This window comes from Somniosus microcephalus, unplaced genomic scaffold (assembly GCF_052327205.1).
Source record: "Somniosus microcephalus isolate GS21.2 unplaced genomic scaffold, FLI_Smic_1.0 scaffold1, whole genome shotgun sequence".
Taxonomy (NCBI): Eukaryota; Metazoa; Chordata; class Chondrichthyes; order Squaliformes; family Somniosidae; genus Somniosus; species Somniosus microcephalus.
Window position 1 is genome coordinate 4,854,216 of NW_028225188.1, and position 20,754 is coordinate 4,874,969.

At 49.4% G+C, this 20,754-nt stretch overlaps 1 pseudogene; it reads left to right on the forward strand.

Moving 5' to 3' along the window:
* LOC147084183 (uncharacterized) overlaps positions 1-20,754 on the forward strand; it is a 58,753-nt pseudogene that overhangs the window by 30,580 nt on the left and 7,419 nt on the right.

The following is a 20,754-nucleotide window of genomic DNA, read 5'->3' on the forward strand; positions in this document are numbered from 1 at the left end:
GCTCGTGGCGATCCCCCTGGACAGCATGTACTGGCGTAGCTCTTCACTCATGAAGGACGCCCCCCTATCCGTATGGATGTAGCTCGGCATACCGAACAGGCAGAACAGGCTGTTGAGGCATTTAATGACCATGGCGCTGGTCATGTCTGGGCAGGGGAAGGCGAATGGGAAACGAGAGTATTCATCCACAATGTTCAGGAAGTAAACATTGCGGTCGACGGACAGGAGGGGGCCCTTGAAATCTAAGCTGAGCCGCTCAAAGGGCCGTGTAGATTTGATTAAGTGGGCTCTATCTGGGCGGTAGAACCGAGGCTTGCACTCAGCGCAAGTGCGACAGTTCCTGGTCAGGGACCGAACTTCCTCAATTGAGTAGGGTAAGTTGCGGGACTTTATGAAGTGGAACAGCCGCATGACCCCTGGGTGGCAGAGGTCATTGTGGAGGGTCTGTAACCGATCCCCGGTGGCGCTGGCACACATCCCTCGTGAGAGGGCGTCGGGGGATTCGTTAAGGGCCCCTGGCCGGTAAATAATGTCATAATCGAAGGTGGAGAGCTCGATCCGCCACCTAAGAATCTTATCATTTTTAATCTTCGCCCTCTGTTTATTATTGAACATAAACGCTACCAACCGCTGGTCGGTAAGTAGGGTGAAGCGTTTGCTGGCTAGGTAGTGGCGCCAGTGGCGCACTGCCTCCACGATGGCTTGGGCCTCCTTTTCTACAGAGGAGTGTCTGATCTCGGGCCCTTGGAGGGTCCTCGAGAAGAAAGCTACGGGCCGCCCCGCCTGGTTGAGGGTGGCCGCCAAGGCGAAGTCAGACGCATCACTTTCCACTTGAAATGGAGTGTTCTCGTCCACTGCCTGTAGCATGGCCCGCTCAATATCCTGCTTAATGCTTTTGAAGGCGGCATGGGCCTCAGCAGAGAGCGGAAAAGAGGATGCTTTCAAGAGGGGGCGGGCTTTGTCGGAGTAGTTGGGGGCCCATTGGGAATAATAAGAAAATAACCCCAGGCACCTTTTCAGGGCTTTGGGAGTGTTGGGCAGGGGCAGCTCCCGTAGGGGGCGCAATCGGTCGGGGTCTGGTCCGATTTCCCCATTCTCCACCACGCTGCCTAGTATGCAGAGGCGCGTGGTGTTGTAAATGCACTTGTCCTCGTTGTAGGTGAGGTTGAGTTTTTGTGCGGTTTTCAGGAACCTCTCGAGGTTCGAGTCGTGATCCTGCTGGTTGTGACCGCAGATGGTGACGTTGTCGAGGTAGGGGAAGGTTGCCTGCAAGTGGTGGTCATTGACCATGTGGTCCATCTCCCTCTGGAAGACCGAGACCCCATTCGTCACCCCAAAGGGGACTCTGAGGAATTGGTAGAGGCGTCCGTTCGCCTCGAAGGCAGTGTACGGGCGGTCCTCTGGTCTGATAGGGAGCTGGTGGTATGCTGACTTGAGGTCGATGGTGGAGAACACCCGGTATTGGGCGATTTGGTTCACCATTTCTGATATGCGGGGTAGCGGGTAGGCATCTAGTTGGGTGTACCTGTTGATCGTTTGGCTATAGTCGATCACCATCCGTTTCTTCTCGCTACCCCTTACCACCACCACTTGGGCGCACCACGGGCTATTGCTGCATTCAATAATGCACTCTTTCAGGAGCCTGTCTACCTCGGTCGCGATAAACCGCCTGTCCTCCCAGCTGTACCTCCTGCTTTTGGTCGCTATTGGCCGGCAGTTAGGGGTAAGGTTCGCGAATAGCGAAGGCGGTTTTACCTTCAGTGTAGCCAGACCGCACACTGTGAGGGGCGGCTGGGACCCACTGTAATTGAGCGTGATGCTTTGGTGGTAGCACTGGAAATCCAGGCCCAAGATCACGCTCGCACATAGATTCTTCATGATTAATACTTTAAAATTATCGTATACAGTTCCGTTAACGGACAATTGTACCGTGCAGTAACCCATAATGGTCGATGTCTGGGTTTTATCAGCCATAGAGATGGTACCCCGAGTAGGGACCACCTTTAGGGAGAGTTGTTGTACCAGTTCAGGGTGGATAAAACTCTCCGTGCTTCCACTGTAAATTAAACATTTAACCCTGCACCCGTTTACCTCGATGTCCACCATTGATTTGGATAGCGGGTGCGGCCTGGTCTGGTCCACTGTGACCGATGCCACTGTAGGGCCCTGATTGAGGCAAGATGGCGTCCACGCTGTCTGCTCACAAGATGTCGGACCCCACGAGGTCGGGCAAGATGGCGTCCAAGATGGCCGCTCCCACGGCGCACACGCGGCGGGTGGCGGGTTTTCCAGCAGGGTTCCCTCTGCACACCTTCCCGAAGTGCCCCTTCTTACCGCACTTAAAGCAGGTGGTGCCTTTCGCCGGGCACAGGTTTCTGGTGTGCTTCGGCTGCCCGCAGAAGTAGCAGTTGGGTCCCCGACGCATCGCGGCTGTCGTAGGGCTTCTGGGGGGAGAGCGGGGCCCCGACAGTGTCGGGCTGCCGGGCGGGGAAGATGCCTTCCAAGATGGTGGCACCCTTGGTGCACACGTGGCGGCGTGGACGGCGCGGGCTGAAGAGTAGGCGTCTGAGTTTCTCTGGGCCACATCCAGGGATCGTGCTGTGTCCGCAGCCTGTTTCAGGTCCAATCCCGTTTTTTCCAGCAGTCTCTGCCGGATGTAAGTGGAGCTGAGGCCTGTGATAAAGGCATCGCGAACAAGCTCGTCAGTGTACACTGCGGCTTTTACGTCTTGACAGTTGCAGTCTTTGCCAAGCGTTTTCAGGGTGCCTAGGAACTCCTCCACCGATTCCCCAGGTCGCTGTGCGCGAATAGCGAGCAGATGCCTAGCATACACCTCATTCGTAGGCTGCTGGTAATGCGCCTTTAAGATGTCGCAGGCGGCTGGGTACGTGTCGGCGTCTTGGATGAGGGGGTAAACCCGGTGGCTTACCCAATTCCGCAGAATTCCGAGTTTCATACTCACAGCGTCCGTAGCGTCTTTGACGGCTGCAGAATTGTCCAGGAAGAATTCCATACACATAAACCAGTGTCCGAAGCGTGCCGATGTGTCCGAAGCATGCTGGTCCAAATCCAAACGTTCGGGTTTCAAGAGTTGATCCATTGTGTTGAAAATTAAGTCAATAAAATTGATGTGCCTCAATAAATCCGAGACTCGATGTTAGCGAAACAAAACAAGGCTTTTATTGACTTAGAAGGTAACACACAGAGGAGAATGTATCTTCCATCCAGAGGTCTGCCGTACTGGATGTGCTGCAGGCTGGGCCAGCTTACATAGGAGCCAGGTATGGGCGGAGCCCTACACACAGTACAATACAATGGAAATGAAACTGAAACCAACCACAGTCACAGGCAGAGAAATACCGATGAGTGATGAATGGAATATTTCATCACAGTCTTGAAGTGCTTTACAGCCAATGAAGTACATTTGAGGTGTAGTCACTGTTGTAATGTGGGAAAGAGCAGGGGAAATATCCCCGCTGTCCTAGCCAATGTTTATCCCTCAATCAATGTAACAAAAGGATAATAGCAAAATACTGCGGCTGCTGGAAATCTGAAATAACAACAGGAAATGCTGGAAACACTCAGCATGCCAGGCAACATCTGTAGAGAGAGAAACAGAGTTAACAAAAAGATAGATTATCTGTTCATTATCACATTGCTGTTTGTGGGAGCCTGTTGTGCGCTATTTGACTGCTGCATTTCCTACATTACAACAGTGACTACACTTCAAAAGTACTTCATTGGCTGTAAAGCACTTTGGGTCGTCCGGTGGTGGTGAAAGGCACTATACAAATCAGGCCATCTTAGACTGGGTATTATGTAATGAGAAAGGATTAATTAGCAATCTTGTTGTACGAGGCCCCTTGGGTCGGAGCGATCATAATATGATCGAATTCTTCATTAAGATGGAGAATGAAGTAGTTGACTCAGAGACTAGGGTCCTCAATTTAAATAAAGGAAACTACGATGGTCTGAGGAGCGAGTTGGGTAGGATTGATTGGGGAATGGCAGTCAAAGGGTTGATGGTGGATAGGCAATGGCAAACATTCAAAGACCGAATGGATGAGCTACAGAATTTGTTCATCCCAGTTTGGCATAAAAATAAAACAAAAAAGGTGACTCAACCGTGGCTAACAAGGGAAATTAGGGATAACATAAGATCCAAGGAGAGGACATCTAAATTGGCCAGAAAAAGCAATAATCCTGAGGACTGGGAGCAGTTTAGGATTCAACAAAGGAGGACAAAGGGATTAATTAAGAAAGGGAAAATAGAATATGAGAGTAAGCTTCCAGGGAACATAAAAACTGACTGTAAAAGCTTTTACAGATATGTGAAGAGAAAAAGACTGGTGAAGTCAAGCGTAGGTCCCTTGCAGTCAGAATCAGGGGAATTTATAATGGGAAACAAAGAAATGGCAGACCAATTAAATTCATACTTTGGTTCTGTCTTCACAAAGGAGGACACAAATAACCTCCCAGAGATGCCAGGGAACATAGGGTCTGATGAAAGGGTGGAACTGAAAGAAATCAGTATCTGTAGGGAAATGGTGTTAGGAAAATTGATGGGACTGAAGGCGATAAATCCCCAGGGCCTGATAATCTACATCCCAGGGTACTTAAGGAAGTGGCCCTAGAAATAGTAGATGCATTGCTGGTCATCTTCCAGAACTCGATAGACTCTGGAACAGTACCCATGGATTGGAGGGTAGCTAATGTTACCCCACTATTCAAAAAAGGTGGTAGAGAAAAAGTGGGGAATTATAGACTGGTAAGCCTGACATCGGTTGTGGGGAAAATGCTAGAGTCTATTATAAAAGATGTAATAGCAGAGCACTTGGAAAGCAGTGACAGGATCGGACAAAGTCAACATGGATTTACAAAAGGTAAATCATGCTTGACTAATCTACTGGAATTTTTTGAGGATGTAACTGGTAAAATAGATAAGGGAGAACCAGTGGATGTGGTGTATTTGGACTTTCAGAAGGCTTTCAATAAGGTCCCACATAAGAGATTAGCATGTAAAGTTAAGGCACATGGGATTGGGGGCAAGGTATTGACTTGGATAGAGAACTGGTTGGCGGACAGAAAGCAAAGAGTTGGAATAAACGGTTCATTTTCCGAGTGGCAGGCAGTTACTAGTGGGGTACCGCAAGGATTGGTCCTAGGACCCCAGCTGTTCACAATATATATTAATGATCTGGACGAGGGAATTGGATGTAATATCTCCAAATTTGCAGATGACACAAAGCTGGGTGGGAGGTTAAGCTGTGAGGAGGATGTTGTGAAACTCAAGTACGATTTGGACAGGTTGGGTGATTGGGCAGAAACATGGCAAATGCACTATAATGTGGATAAATGTGAAGTTATCCACTTTGGTGGCAAAAACAGGAAGGCAGATTATTATTTGAATGGCAATAGATTGGGAGAAGGGGAAGTGCAAAGAGACCTGGGTGTTCTTGTGCACCAGTCACTGAAGGTAAGCATGCAGGTGCAGCAGGTGGTTAAGAAGGCAAATGGTATGTTGGCCTTCGTAGCAAGAGGGTTCGAGTACAGGAACAAGGATGCCTTGCTACAGTTGTACAGGACCTTGGTGAGACCGCACCTTGAGTATTGGGTGCAGTTTTGGTCGCCTTACCTGAGGAAGGACGTTCTTGCCATGGAAGGAGTGCAGTGAAGATTCACCAGGCTGATACCTGGGATGGCAGGAATGACATATGAGGAGAGATTGTGTCGATTGGGCTTATACTCACTGGAGTTCAGAAGATTGAGAGTGGATCTCATCGAAACCTCTAAAATTCTGTCAGGCCTGGACAGACTAGATGCAGGAAGGATGTTTCTGATGGCCAGGGAGTCCAGAACCAGGAGTCATAGTCTAAGGATAAGGGGTAAGCCATTTAGGACTGAAATGAGGAGGAATTTCTTCACCCAGAGAGTGGTGAACCTGTGGAATTCTCTGCCGCAGAGGGCGGTGGAGGCCCATTCATTAAATATATTTAAGAAAGAGTTGGATATATTTCTTAAGGCTAAAGGGATCAAGGGGTATGGGGAGAAGGCAGGGACAGGGTACTGAATTTGGATGATCAGCCATGATCTCATTGAATGGCGGAGCAGGCTCGAGGGGCCGAATGGCCTACTCCTGCTCCTATCTTCTATGTCTATGTCTATGTCTAAGTCTTTCTTTCTTCACTGGTCTCACCAGCGACCTCTTCTGGCTGATGGTTGATTGACAGACGATAGTCCGCGCATGCGCACAGGGAGCGGCGGTTTGGGCCGAATCCGGCACAGCGACCCCTCCCGGTCACCAAGGGCAACAACCGCGCATGCCCAGAGGAGACCAACCCCCCTCCCCCACTTGGAGCTGCGCCTGCGCACTCAGATCCTGCCGGATGGAGTTGGCGCGGGGCATTCCGGGGAAAGGCCTTGGTGTCGGGTCCAGAGTCGTGATCGGTGACGCAAAGTGAGTTTTCTCCACTCCAATTGGGTGGAGAATCGCACGGGGTTGGGGGGTGGGGTGGATTGGGAGAGAATAAAGAGAAATAGAAAAACCTGAGAGGCCCCGGACCGAGCGGCGTCAGTTGGACGGAGCACGTGATCTCCTCGGGGACACGTGACCCAGCCCAGGGCCTGATTGACGGGAGCTTCCGACCAATAGGGAGCGTGCGGGGTGGGGCTGGAGGAGCGAGCTGGCGGCGGGTCCTCCAACGAATCGGGGAGCCCGAGGGGCAGCACTAGCGGCGGCTGATTGTCTGACCCACAGGGCAGCAAATTTCTCCAGTCCCTTGCTCAGGGCCCGGGGCCAGGGGAGGCTGTGGGCCTTTATTCCCCTCATTGGACACAAGGCTCTTTGGCTCACAACACACTGGCTCAGGTTTTAATAGAGACCTTTTAAATTCATCAATAAAAGCAGATAAACCCTGTGCTTCTGTGGAACAAACTTTCTCATATTTTATAGAATCAGAGAATGGTTACAGCACAGAAGGAGGCCATTCGGCCCGTCGAGCCCGTGCCAGCTCTCTGCAAGACCACTTCAGCTAGTCCCACTCCCCGCCCTTTCCCCGTAACCCTGCAATTCTTTTTCATTCAGGTACTTATCCAATTCCCTTTTGAAAGCGGTGATTGAATCTGCCTCCACCACCCTTTCAGGCAGTGCATTCCAGATCCTAACCACTCGCTGCATAACATTTTTTTTCCTCATGTTGCCTTTGGTTCTTCTGCCAATCACCTTAAATCTGTGTCCTCTGGTTCGTGACCCTTCCGCCAATGGGAACAGTTTCTACTCTGTCCAGACCCATCATGATTTTGAACACCTCTATCAAATCTCCTCTCTACCTTCTCTGCTCTAAGGAGAACCACCCCAGCTTCTCGAGTCTATCCACATAACTGAAGTCCCTCATCCCTGGAACCATTGTTGTAAATCTTTTCTGCACCATCTCTAAGGCTTTCACATCCTTCCTAAAGTGCGGTGCCCAGAATTGGACACAATACTCCAGTTGAGGCCGAACCAGTGTTTTATAAACGTTCATCATAACTTCCTTGCTTTTGGACTCTATGCCTCTATTTATAAAGCCCAGGATCCCGTATGCTTTTTTAACTGCTTTCTCAATCTGCCCTGCCACCTTCAATGATTTGTGCACACATACCCCCAGGTCTCTCTGTTCATGCACACATTTTAGACTTATACCCTTTAGTTTATATTGCCTCACTTGGTTCTTCCTACCAAAATATATCACTCCGCACTTTTCTGCGTTAAATTTCATCTCCCACGTGTCCGCCCATTCCACCAGCCTGTCTATGTCTTATTGAAGTCTATCACTCTCCTCCTCACTGTTCAATTTACTTCCAAGTTTTCTGTCATCTGCAAATTTTGAAATTGTGCCCTGTACACCCAAGTCTAAGTCATTAATATATCAAGTAAAGCAGTGGTCCTAGTACCGATCCCTGGGGAACACCACTGTATACCTTCCTCCAGCCCGAAAAACAACCATTCACCACTACGCTCTGTTTTCTGTCACTTTGCCAATTTTGTATCCATGTTGCCACTGTCCCTTTTATTCCATGGGCTTCAACTTTGCTGGCAAGCCTATTATGTGGCACTTGTCGAACGCCTTCTGGAAATAAATGTACACCACGTTAACCGCATTGCCCTCATCAACCCTCTCTGTTACCTCATCAAAAAACTCAATTAGAATCAGAGCGGCCGGGCCCGGTGGACGTGCGGCCAGAGCCCCGGCACCAGGAAACCCAGAGTGCAGCACCTCCCCCATCTGAACCGCCGCTTCCCGGTTTCTTCAGCTGGCTCCACCGAGTCCGAATCGGGAAAAGGACAGGAACCAGGCTCCCAGAATGGCCCGTGGCCCCGGGAAGCATGTGCACTCTCAGCGGGGAAATCAGCGCGTTGGATAGAGCGGTTTCTGGGGCGTGGGGGATTGTGGCTGCTGTGGCCGCCATTAGTCAGCGGCTGTCAGGAAGACTTTTATTGCAGGCTGACGGGAGGTCGGTCCCTGGCCGCCTGTGTAGGTCTTTTTGTTGCTACATTTTTGAGGATGTAACTAGTAAAATAGATAAGGGAGAACCAGTGGATGTTGTGTATTTGGACTTTCAGAAGGCTTTCGATAAGGTCCCGCATAAGAGATTAGCATGTAAAGTTAAGGCACATGGGATTGGGGGCAAGGTATTGACTTGGATAGAGAACTGGTTGGCAGACAGAAAGCAGAGTTGGAATAAACGGGTCTTTTTCCGAGTGGCAGGCAGTGACTAGTGGGGTACTGTAGGGATTGGCCCTTGGACCCCAGCTATTCACAATATATATTTATGATCTCAACAAGTGAACTAGATGTAATATCTCCAAATTTGCAGATGACACAAAGCTGGGTGGGCGTGTGTGCTGTGAGGAGGATGCCGAGAAACTACAGGAAACTACAGGACAGGTTGGGTGATTGGGCAGAAGCATGGCAGATGCAATATAATGTGGATAGATGTGAGGTTATCCACTTTGGTGGCCGAAACAGGAAGGCAGATTATTATCTGAATGGCAATAGATTGGGAGAAGGGGGAAGTGCAACGAGACCTGGGTGTCCTTGTGCACCAGTCGCTGAAGGTAAGCATGCAGGTGCAGTAGGTGGTTAAGAAGGCAAATGGTATGTTGGCCTTCATAGCGAGAGGGTTTGAGTACAGGAACAAGGATGTCTTGCTGCAGTTGTACAGGGCCTTGGTAAGACCACATCTTGAGTATTGTGTGCAGTTTTCGTCGCCTTATCTGAGGAAGGATGTTCTTGCCGTGGAAGGAGTTCAGCAAAGATTCACCAGGCTGATACCTGGGATGGCAGGAATGGCATATGAGGAGAGATTGGGATGATTGGGCTTGTACTCGCTGGAGTTTAGAAGAATGAGAGGGGATCTCATTGAAACTTATAAAATTCTGACAGGACTGGACAGACTAGATGCAGGAAGGATGTTCCCGATGGTCGGGGAGTCCAGAACCAGGGGTCACAGTCTAAGGATAAGGTGTGGAGATGCCGGAGTTGGACTGGGGTGGACAAATGTAAGAAGTCACACAACACCAGGTTATAGTCCAACAGCTTTATTTGAAATCACAAGCTTTCGGAGCGCTGCTCCTTCTTCAGGTGAAGTGGAGAAATGCATAAAGACACAGCTTATATAGTCAGAGAATCATGTCAGATGTTTACAGGTAACCTTTCCAACTGCCATTTATCACACCTCGGCAGAGAGATAATCACAGCAGTCAAAGGTGTGAATGGTGTCCAAACAGGTCAGTCAGGGAAACATTACATCAAAGAACAATGAGGTGGGGTCACAAGGGGTCAAATATTGCAGATGCTGGGGTCTGTATGAAAAACAAAAAAGACAAAAAACATTTTTTTTGGCTGGAAATCACAGCAGGTCCGGCCGCATCTGTGTAGCGAGAACAAGCCAATGTCGACTCGAGTCTGGATGACCCTGCATCAGGTGGGGTTACATGTAGCGTGACATGAACCCAAGATCTCGGTTGAGGCCGTCCTCATGGGTGCGGAACTTGGTTATCAGTTTCTGCTCGACGATTTTGCGTTGTCGTGTGTCTCGAAGGCCACCTTGGAGAATGCTTACCCGAAGATCGGAGGCTGAATGTCCTTGACTGCTGAAGTGTTCCCCGACTGGTGATTGTTGCACGGTGTCCGTTCATCCGTTGTCGCAGTGTCTGCATGGTCTCGCCGATGTACCATGCTCCGGGGCATCCTTTCCTGCAACATATGAGGTAGACAACGTTGGCCGAGTCCTAAGGGGTAGGCCATTTAGGACAGAAATGAGGAATTTCTTCACCCAGAGAGTGATGAACCTGTGGAATTCTCTACCACAGAAGGCAGTAGAGGTCAATACATTAAATATAGTCAAGAAGGAGTTGGATATATTTCTTAAGGCTAATGGGATCAAGGGGTATGAGGAGAAAGCAGGGACCGGGTACTGAATTTTGATGATCAGCCATGATCGCATTGAATGGTGGAGCAGGCTCAAGGGGCCGAATGGCCTACTCCTGCTCCTATCTTCTATGTTTCTGTGTTTCAGTTTGAGCTGGAGTGGAGATGGAGGAGAAGCTGCTGGGTTTAACCCCCAGTACTTCTGAGCCCAGGAGGACCCAACAATTTCCAATGTGAGACTGTCAAGGGAGGTGGATTCTAGGGGAGATTAGGTTGTTACACAGACACTGTCCCTACAATGTAAAAGAGTATTGTTTTAGGAACAAGTATTTCTGTACAGGCTTTTAATCCAGCTTACATCTACAGATTTGTTTTAATTCATTCTTGGGATGTGGGCGTAGCTCGCAAGAGCAGCAAATATTGCCAATCCCCAGTTTCCCGTTGAGAAGGGGGTGGTGAGTCGCCTTCTTGAACTACTGCAGTCCGTGTGGTGAAGGTATTCCCACAATGTTGTTCGGTAAGGAGTTCCAGGATTATGACCCAGCAACGATGAATATATCTGAGTCAGGATGATGTGTGACTTGGCGGGGAACTTGGATGTGATGGTGCTCCCATGCAACAGCTGCCCTTGTCCTTCTAGGTGGTGGAGGTTGTGGGTTTTGGAGGTTCTATCAAAGTTCTGGTCCAGTTGCAGATGTATAAAGTTCCTTTCCTTCACCCCTCCCCCTCCCACCTCTCTCTCTCTCTCTCTCTCCTCCCATAGAGGCCAGAGTCTTGTGTAGGCCCAGACCAGGTGGTGGATTCCCTTCCCTGAGGGACATCAGTGAAGCAGTTGGGTTTTTATGTCAATCCGGCAGCTTTCATGGTCACTTTTCTGGTGCCGGCCCCACAATTGACCAGATTCATTGAGCTCAATTTCACAACCTGCCTTTGTTTTCTTGTGGATTGTCTCTCACGCTCCCTGTTTTAAATTAATTTTACAGGCACTGGAAGGGGAGGATTTACAGACAGTAAGCTCAGACCAAACATCACTTCAAGATCTGACAGAGTCACTCAACTCATCGGATCTGAATATCACCGGCCTCTGAACATGGAAGCAAAAAGCACCATTCACAGTGGGGAGAAACCGTACACGTGTTCTGTGTGTGGACAAGGCTTCAGCCGATCCTCTGGCCTAGCGAGACACAAGCGCATTCACACCAGGGAGAGGCCGTTCACCTGCTCTGAGTGTGGGAAGGGATTCACTCAGTTAACCCACCTACTGACACACCAGCGAGTTCACACCGCGGAGAGGCTGTTCACCTGCTCCATGTGTGGGAAGGGATTCACTCATTCAGCCAACCTACTGAAACACCAGCGAGTTCACACTGGGGAGAGTACGTTCACCTGCTCTGAGTGTGGGAAGGGATTCACTGAGTCATCCACCCTGCTGCTACACCAGCGAATTCACACTGGGGAGAGGCCGTTCACCTGCTCTGAGTGTGGGAAGGGATTCACTGAGTCATCCACCCTGCTGAGACACCAGCGAATTCACACTGGGGAGAGGCCGTTCACCTGCCCTGAGTGTGGGAAGGGATTCACTGAGTCATCCACCCTGCTGAGACACCAGCGAGTTCACACTGGGGAGAGGGCGTTCACCTGCTCTGAGTGTGGGAAGGGATTCACCGAGTCATCCACCCTGCTGATACACCAGCGAATTCACACTGGGGAGAGGCCGTTCACCTGCCCTGAGTGTGGGAAGGGATTCACTCATTCATCCCACCGGCTGAGACACCAGCGAGTTCACACTGGGGAGAGGCCGTTCACCTGCCCTGAGTGTGGGAAGGGATTCACTCAGTCATCCAACCTGCTGAGACACCAGCGAGTTCACAAGTGACTGCAGGGGGTGGATTCTGCTGTTGCTGCTGTTAATCACATCCAGGACTGAACCATGTTCATTCTGACAGTTGGCGATTGTTTCTGCTGATGTTAATAACTCCGGGAACTGGGCTGGAGTTTAATATTCTGGATATATGTCAAATAAATCAACTTTGTTTTAAACACATTGTTGTAGATTTTTGTCTTTCCCACCTGAGTGTTTCGCATCACCTGGCTGGAGCTCAGAAAGGACAATGTGGGGGAGGATCGTACGGTGGGAACAGAACTCCAGCCTGGACACAGTCCTTCATGGCCACACTGAGAGGGGCAAACGGCACTTTGGTCTTTCTTGTCTCTCTTCACTGACAGCAAAGTTGCCGTGCGGGTTAATCTCGAGGCATGTGAGAAATGTGTCCCAGCCGCTCTCTGCCATGGTTCAGAGCTCCTAGGCACGGAACAGAAGGCTCCTTTAGGAATGTACCCAGTGCTTTTCTTTTAATGGCCTTATTAACCTGTGTCGCTACTTTTAGTGATTTGTGTATCTGTATCCCTGGATCCCTCTGCTCCTCCAGCCCATTTAGACTCTTAGGGGGAAATTTGGTGGCACCCCCTTTGGGTCGCTAATGTCGCCGGGGCTAATTTTAGTCCCCCGAAAAAGTTAGCACCCCTGCACATTAAATTCAGTGGTAGCGCCCCAGGCAGGAGGCAGGGTGCTACTGGAAGCACTCCCCTCCCTCTTGAGGCGCTACCAGTGAATTTCCCGGCACTTCGTGTAACAGCGTCACGCCCGTCGGCACATAGCACCGCGTCATAGCAGACCTCCCTCCCTGATTAAAGGGGAGGGGCCTAGCACTGCGCACACCGGGGCCCTGCTGGACCACCAGGGAGCGGGGTGTCGGATCAAGAGGAGCGCGGGGCTGAGCGATTGCAGCTGACACCCTGAAGAAGGGGAAGGGGGCAGGTGCTGGCACAAGGCCAAAATAAAAAGTTGCCGCCCGACACCTGCCCTTTAAGTGACGCCGCCGCGGCTGCAGGAACGACCCCTGACCCTGTCAGACATATTGTCCGGTGATAGGTCAGGGGTCACAACCCAAGGTTGCAGCCGGGGTGCTGCGCATGGTGATGACATCATTGCCGGTGGTGCAGTGCCACGGGGAGCTACCGACTACCTCTGCCACTAACCTCCCGCTGAATATCGTGGGAGGCACAAAGCAACCAAATTTCACCCCCTTGTCCAAGTAGTGAGTGGCCTCCTTATTCTTCCCACCAAAACACACCACCTCACACTGACCTATAGTGAAATTCATTAACACACCACCTCACACTGACCTATAGTGAAATTCATTAACACACCACCTCACACTGATCTATAGTGAAATTCATTAACACATCACCTCACACTGCTCTACAGTGAAATTCATTAACACACACCCTCACACTGATCTACAGTGAAATTAATTAACACAGCACCTCACACTGATCTACAGTGAAATTAATTAACACAGCACCTCACACTGATCAATAATGAAATTCATTAGCACACCACCTCACACTGATCTACAGTGAAATTCATTTGCCAATTACAGATCCATTCTGCAATGTATTAATGTCTTCTTGCGTTTTGTCTTCCTCAGTATTAATTGTACTTCTGATTCCCGAGTCCAAATCATTTATGAACCACAGTGGTCCCACCACCAATCCCTGTGGAACACCACTTCCCACCTTTTGCCAGTCTGAGTAGCTACTCCCAACCCCTACTCTCGGTTTTCTGTTCTGTAACCAGCTTGTTATCCATAAGCAGTATGTAAGATCGACAAGATGACCAAGGTCAGGCCATGTGGAGTGAATCCCTCCATGGCCTCGCCCCTCCCTATTTCTTTCAGCCCCACACCCCCCGAGTTATCTGCGCTCCTCTAATTCCGGCCTCTTGAGCATCCCCGATTTTAATCGCTCCACCATTGGCAGCCGTGCCTTCAGCTGTCTGGGCCCTAAGCTCTGGAATTCCTTCCCTAAACCTCTCCATCTCTCTCTCCTTCTTTAAGATGCTCCTTAAAACCTACTTCTTTTACCAAGCTTTTGGTCATCTGCCCTAATGTCTTCTTATGTGGCTCGGTGTCAAATTTTGTTTTATAACGATCCTGTGAACAGCCTTGGGATGTTTTACTACATTAAAGGCGCTTTATAAATACAAGTGGTCGTTGTTGTTTCCTGAAACTAATAAATTCCCCAGAGGGAAAAAAACATGTACTTTTACTCCCAAATATTAAAAAGTTTGTGCCACAGAAGCACGAGGTTTATCTGCTTTGATTCATGAATTTAAAAAGTCTGTATTGCAATCTGAGCCGGTGTGTTGTGAGCCAAAGAGCCTTGTGTCCAATGAGGGGAATAAAGGCCCACAGCCTCCCCTAGCCCCAGGCCCTGAACAAGGGACTGGAGAAACTCGCTGCCCTGCGGATCAGACAATCAGCCGGTGCAAGTCCCGCCCCTCAGGCTCCCCAATTGGTTGGAGGACCCGCCGCCGGCTCGCTCCTCCAGCCCCGCCCCGCTCGCACCCTATTGGTCGGAAGCTCACGTCAATCAGGCCGTGGGCCCGAGTCACGTGTCCCTCACCAACTTTACAAAGAAAGTCCTGCGCGGTCGCCGGGCGGAGCTGCTGGTCAGCGGTAGTGGGGTCGGGAGATTAATAAACTGCGGGTAGGCCGTGCCGCAGGGTTTATAAAGTTGGAGAATGGCCTTAGGCCCGAATGAGATCCAGCAGCCTGGTCTATGTTCCATCGGACGGCAGCTGTGAGGCTTTTTCTCGGGGACAGGCCCGGGTTACGCACCGCCATCTTGGTGGAGGAAAGACCGACCGGTTCCACCTGCAGCACGGCGCATGCGTGGCCATCTTGGTATAGGAACAGGGTGTGGGCGAGGCTTCAGGATCCCCGTGACCAGGAGAGACAATCATTGGGCCAGAAATTCCAGAACGGGGCTTGCAGCGCGTGCAAGCCCCGTATTTGCACTTACCCCGCACTCCTGCCGATCAGCTCCAGGGACGCCTGCACTTCCAGAAGCTGAAACAAGAATCCCGGGCAGCGTATGACGTCACGCCGCCCAGGAGTGCAGCCAGCGCAGACCCAGGAGCGTGCAGTGTAAGTAAGACACGCCCCTTGAGGTCTCAGTTTCACTGGACACGCCCCCAATGTTTCTGTCAAGCTGCTTTGCTTTTTTACATGCAAAGCAGCAGTTTAAATAGGTTTTTGGAAGTTTTTTCAAGATTTTGGTAACTTTTATAAAAATTTTAAAATGTTTACATTATTTTGAGTAATCTGAAGTAGTTTTAAAGAGAATTAAAACAATTTAAAGACTTTTAAAAGCCCTAAAAGAATTTTTTAAATTCCATTTATTTATTTAGCAATGTCGTCGTCATACGTGTCTTCACACTGTTCCCTTTGGGGAACTGTATGAAGTGGTGGAAGGATTTATGGCCGTGATTAACGCTCATTCCGTGACCATAACCATCTTTGAACCAGCCATTAGGGCGGTTAGTCCTATGGCGGGAGGGTTTTACGGGCTCCCACAAGCTATACAAGGAGGCAAATATCCCACTGGATGTCAACCCAGAATTTAGAGCCGGAGCTCCGACTCCACTTGCCGGGACTGTCTGGAGCGGGGTTCGAAACCCTACCCTGATCTGGCCCAGTGGCGGGGATCCTACCGCTATGACAAACGCCCAATCCGATTAGCAACGTGAAATGGCAGCATAGGGCTCCAGTCACGGGGAGGGAAAAGGCGCAGGAAACGTATGGGTGTCACCTTTTGTGCGGAGTGGGCCTTTTGCGTAGCAGTAAGCATCCCCTCCGCTGGGCCAGAAGGAGTAGGGTTTTGAACCCCACTCCAGACAGTCCCGGCAAGTGGAGTCGGAGCTCCAACTTTAAATTCTGGGTGGACATCCAGCGGGATACTTGCGTCCATGGGTGTTGGTGGCCCCCCCCCTCAGATGGGTTGTGGGAGCCCGTAAAACCCTCCCGCCATAGGACTAACTGTTAAGTATGTGTATTGTATTGAACAATTAACACAAAGACTTAAACGTATAACTCAAACAGGTCTTTACTGGTTGGAGGTAGGGACTATACATAGGTCTTTACTTCATGCCCACAGGCGGGAACTGAGGGGGATCAGTACCCACAGTACTATTTATACCCCTATGGCCAGGAGTGGTACTGCGTATCACTACGCCCAACAAGTAGTGCAGTCCTGTCCATAGGTTCAAAGTAGCACACATATTACATACACAACATTCCTCCCTTCCTAGCTTTACAGTCATCTCCCCATTTAACATAACGTAATAACATATATACATATATAACTTCAGGTTTACATAACAGAATAACATAGATAACTTCATGTCAAAACAGATCACAGATTCAGTCTCTGCGGAAAACAGTTCACAGATTCAATCTCTGTGGTGGAGTCGGTTCACGTTGCTGGAGTGACTCATTCAATAGTCCTTCCATGGATTTAACAGTTTGAACTTCCGAACTGAATTGGCTCCGTTCGGAGGGACCACGTGTGTGATCTGGTAGAGGTAATAATGGTTCAGATGGGTCATCTTCTGTTTCCACTTTTCCTTTTCTGCTTCTTGGAGACTCTCTGGGCTCCACTGTCAGCTGCCAGCTGCATGCGCAGTTCCTCCTTCTCTCCCTCCTTTTTCCGTAGTAGAGCCACCTTCTCCCGATGTTCTGTAGACTTTCGGTGCTCCTCCATGATTTCTGTATGGTGGGAGTCGAAGTTACAAGTTGGGCAGGACAGGACATAGTAATATTCGGTGTCGTCCTGATCTAGGCCAGCGAGAGGGTCTTCTATTTCCTCCATACCCAGCTGGGCGTTAGCCAGCTTTTGTTCCAAGTCCAGACATCTTTCCTGAAGAGACTTCTTCATGCGTACCTCTTCATCCAGCTTTTTCTGGGCTTTCAGCAAGTCGTTTACTAATGACCTCATTTGAGATTTTACTACTTCAACTTCTTTTGGAGATTGATTGATCGGACTATTCAATCCCTCTACCGGAGCAGCTGTTTCAGCGGTCTGTTGTTCTACGTTGACGTGAGTCAGCGTACTTTTGGCATCCAAGGGCTGCTCTGTTGCAGTCATCTCAGTCTGTGTTGCCACCTCAGCTCTTCCAATAACCTTTGATAGCTCCGAACCCCTTTCCTTTGAATATTGAAGTTCGTGTTCAAGTTTTTCCCATTTCAGAGTCCTGTCCTTCAGCATATGCAGGAGTTGGCTGACCGTTAACTCCTCTGACATCAGACGTTTTGTGTGCTCCTGCTCCATTTTCTCCATCAGCTGCTTCTGTTGTCTTTCCAGATTCTCCAACTCTATATCAAAGAACTCTTTCGTTGCATTCAACTCTTGCTCACAACGGTGAAGCATTTGTTCTAATTGCTGTTGTAGTTTGAAATGGAGTTGAGTTCGAGCCCGGTGTCCCTCAGAAATGGGCACATCAGTAGACTTGCCAGACTCAGAATCCACAGTTAAACTATGTTGTTGTTGCTCAGTGGAATTCTGTGCTGAAACTTTGTCTTTTGCACCTGAGTTGGGCTTACCATCATCCGTTCCAGAGTCTGGGCCGACTATCTTCACCGAGTTCTCACTCGTTATTGTTTGTAGGAAATGCCAGTCCATATTCATTTTCCTAATCCACTCCCGTCCTAGTAGTGGAGAACCTCCTTCAGATATCACATATAAGTCCATTATTTGACTGTCTTCGCCCTTGTGGACCACTGCAACCTCTATTTTCCCGCTTCTGCCTTCTTCCCCAGCGGTTTTCCCACGAAAAATGGCGGCTTTCCCGCGCTTCTCGCTCTCCCCGCCCACTTCAATGGCGGTTTTCCCGCGCTTCTCGTCGCTGACTTTCAGCCCGACTGCGGCTCTTATCTCCTGTGCGATCGCTGGTGCGCCGCCCGCCCGAAACGGTTCTCAGCCCTTATCACCGGTGCGATCGCTGGCCCGCTAAGCGCCTCCCGCTTGAAGCGGCTCCCGGCCTCTGGCTCACCCGCTCGGCGGCTCTTGCTCGCTCCCTCCCGGGCTCTGGCTTACCCGCTCGCGCCCTCCCGGGCTCTGGCTTACCCACGAGGTTATGGAGGCTTCAGGGTCCTAATGCCTGTCGCTTCCAGTCGCTGGAAGCTGTCAGGATTTCTGCTGCCCTTCAGTTTTCAGTGGGGTGTTGAGGATTGGAACCTCTCTTCAACGTCCTGTCTTTGGAAGAAGCCGCTGTGGAATAACTGCCGCAGGGTTCGAACCGACTCGTCGCCAGTGTTAAGTATGTGTATTGTATTGAACAATTAACACAAAGACTTAAACGTATAACTCAAACAGGTCTTTACTGGTTGGAGGTAGGGACTATACATAGGTCTTTACTTCATGCCCACAGGCGGGAACTGAGGGGGATCAGTACCCACAGTACTATTTATACCCCTATGGCCAGGAGTGGTACTGCGTATCACTACGCCCAACAAGTAGTGCAGTCCTGTCCATAGGTTCAAAGTAGCACACATATTACATACACAACACTAACCACCCTAATGGCTGGTTCAAAGATGGTTACATTCACGGAATGAGCGTTAATCACGGCCATAAATCCTTCCACCACTTCATACAGTTCCCCAAAGGGAACAGTGTGAGGATACGTACGATGATGACCTCTTGCGCAATGCACCTCCTTGGACCCTCAGTCGCAGATGCGAGGGGGCAAGTCGTGCAATTGTTAAATTTTTCATTTTATTGACATGTAAAATGTTGGCCCAGTAATTCCCTTCCAAATGTGCTAGTACGGTCGGGGTACTTACGCATCTGGCCGGATGAAATGCCGGTTTTCAGCATGCACAGTGCATGTGGGGAAAACCGGCATTTCCTGTCCTCTGAACGAAGGGGTTCAGAGGCAGAACGCGTGCGACTGCACATGCAGCGCGTGCGCAGTATAATTCGCCGCTTTCATTAATGCTTTCAGTGAGGTCCAGTCATTACAACTTACACATGAAAAAAGCATGGGTACAGTTGCTACAGAGGCTGCGGAGGAAGATATTTCTTATCGTGGAGCTTCTGAAAGTATGTATGTCTGTATATATTCCTTTGCGTGTTATGTATATATTCCTTTACTTATGTGTATGAATGTATTATTTAATTATGACTTTCAGAGAAAGTAACTTATTGGAAAATCATAATTAAAAACATACATTCAAAATAAAGGAATATAAAACATACATACATATACGTAAAGGAATATATGTGGACATACATACATAACTCATTCTCACATTCCATTCACACAGCCACAATTGCTCCTTCTACCAACCGTTCTGAAAACCCTTTTAAAAAAAAAAAAAAATTTTAACTTTAAAACTTACTTAAAATTTCTTAAAATAACTTCCCTCCCTTTCCCAAACAAAAATATTGCATTTCAAAAGCTCCACGATAAAATATATCTTCCTCCGCAGCCAATGAACCACTTTACACTTGCTTTTTTTCAGTGTAACTTCTAAGGACTTAACCTCACGGATTTCATGAATGAAATCCATGAAGTTCACTGCGCAAGCGCTGCCTGTGCAGTCGCACGCGCTCGAGGTCTGGAAATGCCGGCGTTCCCCGCATGCGCTGTTCATGCTGAACGCCGGCATTTCCAACGGCCAGAAGCGTGAGTAAGCCGACCGTACTCACGCTTCTGGCCTGGAATTTCTGGCCCATTGACTCATTGATTTTATTCTCACTCTGCACACAGCGGGTGTAGAACTGAACCCAATCAGAGTAGAAGGAGGGGGAAAACTGGGAGTGGAGGAAAGAAATGTTGGAGATGGTGCGATGGGTTTGGATTTCAGCACAGGGAGGAGGGAGAGTGTGTGGGATGGGGATTTACAGCTTTGGGGAAACAAGAGAGGAAAGAATGTTCAATAGAAACTAGAATTGTCTGTTCTGAATTTCTATCCTGTACTTACAGTGATGGCTTTTGTAAATGGGAGGATTTGCAGATGGGAAACTCAAACCAAACATCACATCAAGATCTGACAGGGTCACTCCATTCATCAGGACCTGAATATCATTGACCTTTGAATATGGAAGGACAAATGTTTGTCTGTTCTGTCTGTGGGAAAAGATTTCAAACATCCGTGTGACTGGAAAACACACACCCGAGTGAATGTTCCAGTGCACTGACTGTGGAAAGAGGTTTAACCAGTTACATAGCCTAAAAAAAATCGCACCATTCACAGTGGGGAGAAACTGTACACGTGTTCTGTGTGTGGACGAGGCTTCAACTGATCGTCCAACCTGGAGAAACGCAAGGACACCCGCACCACGGAGAAACGGTGGAAATGTGGGGACTGTGGGAAGGGATTCGATTGCCCATCTCACAGTCCTGGGATGGCAGGAATGACGTATGAGGAGAGATTGTGTCGATTGGGCTTATACTCACTGGAGTTTAGAAGATTGAGAGGGGATCTCATCGAAA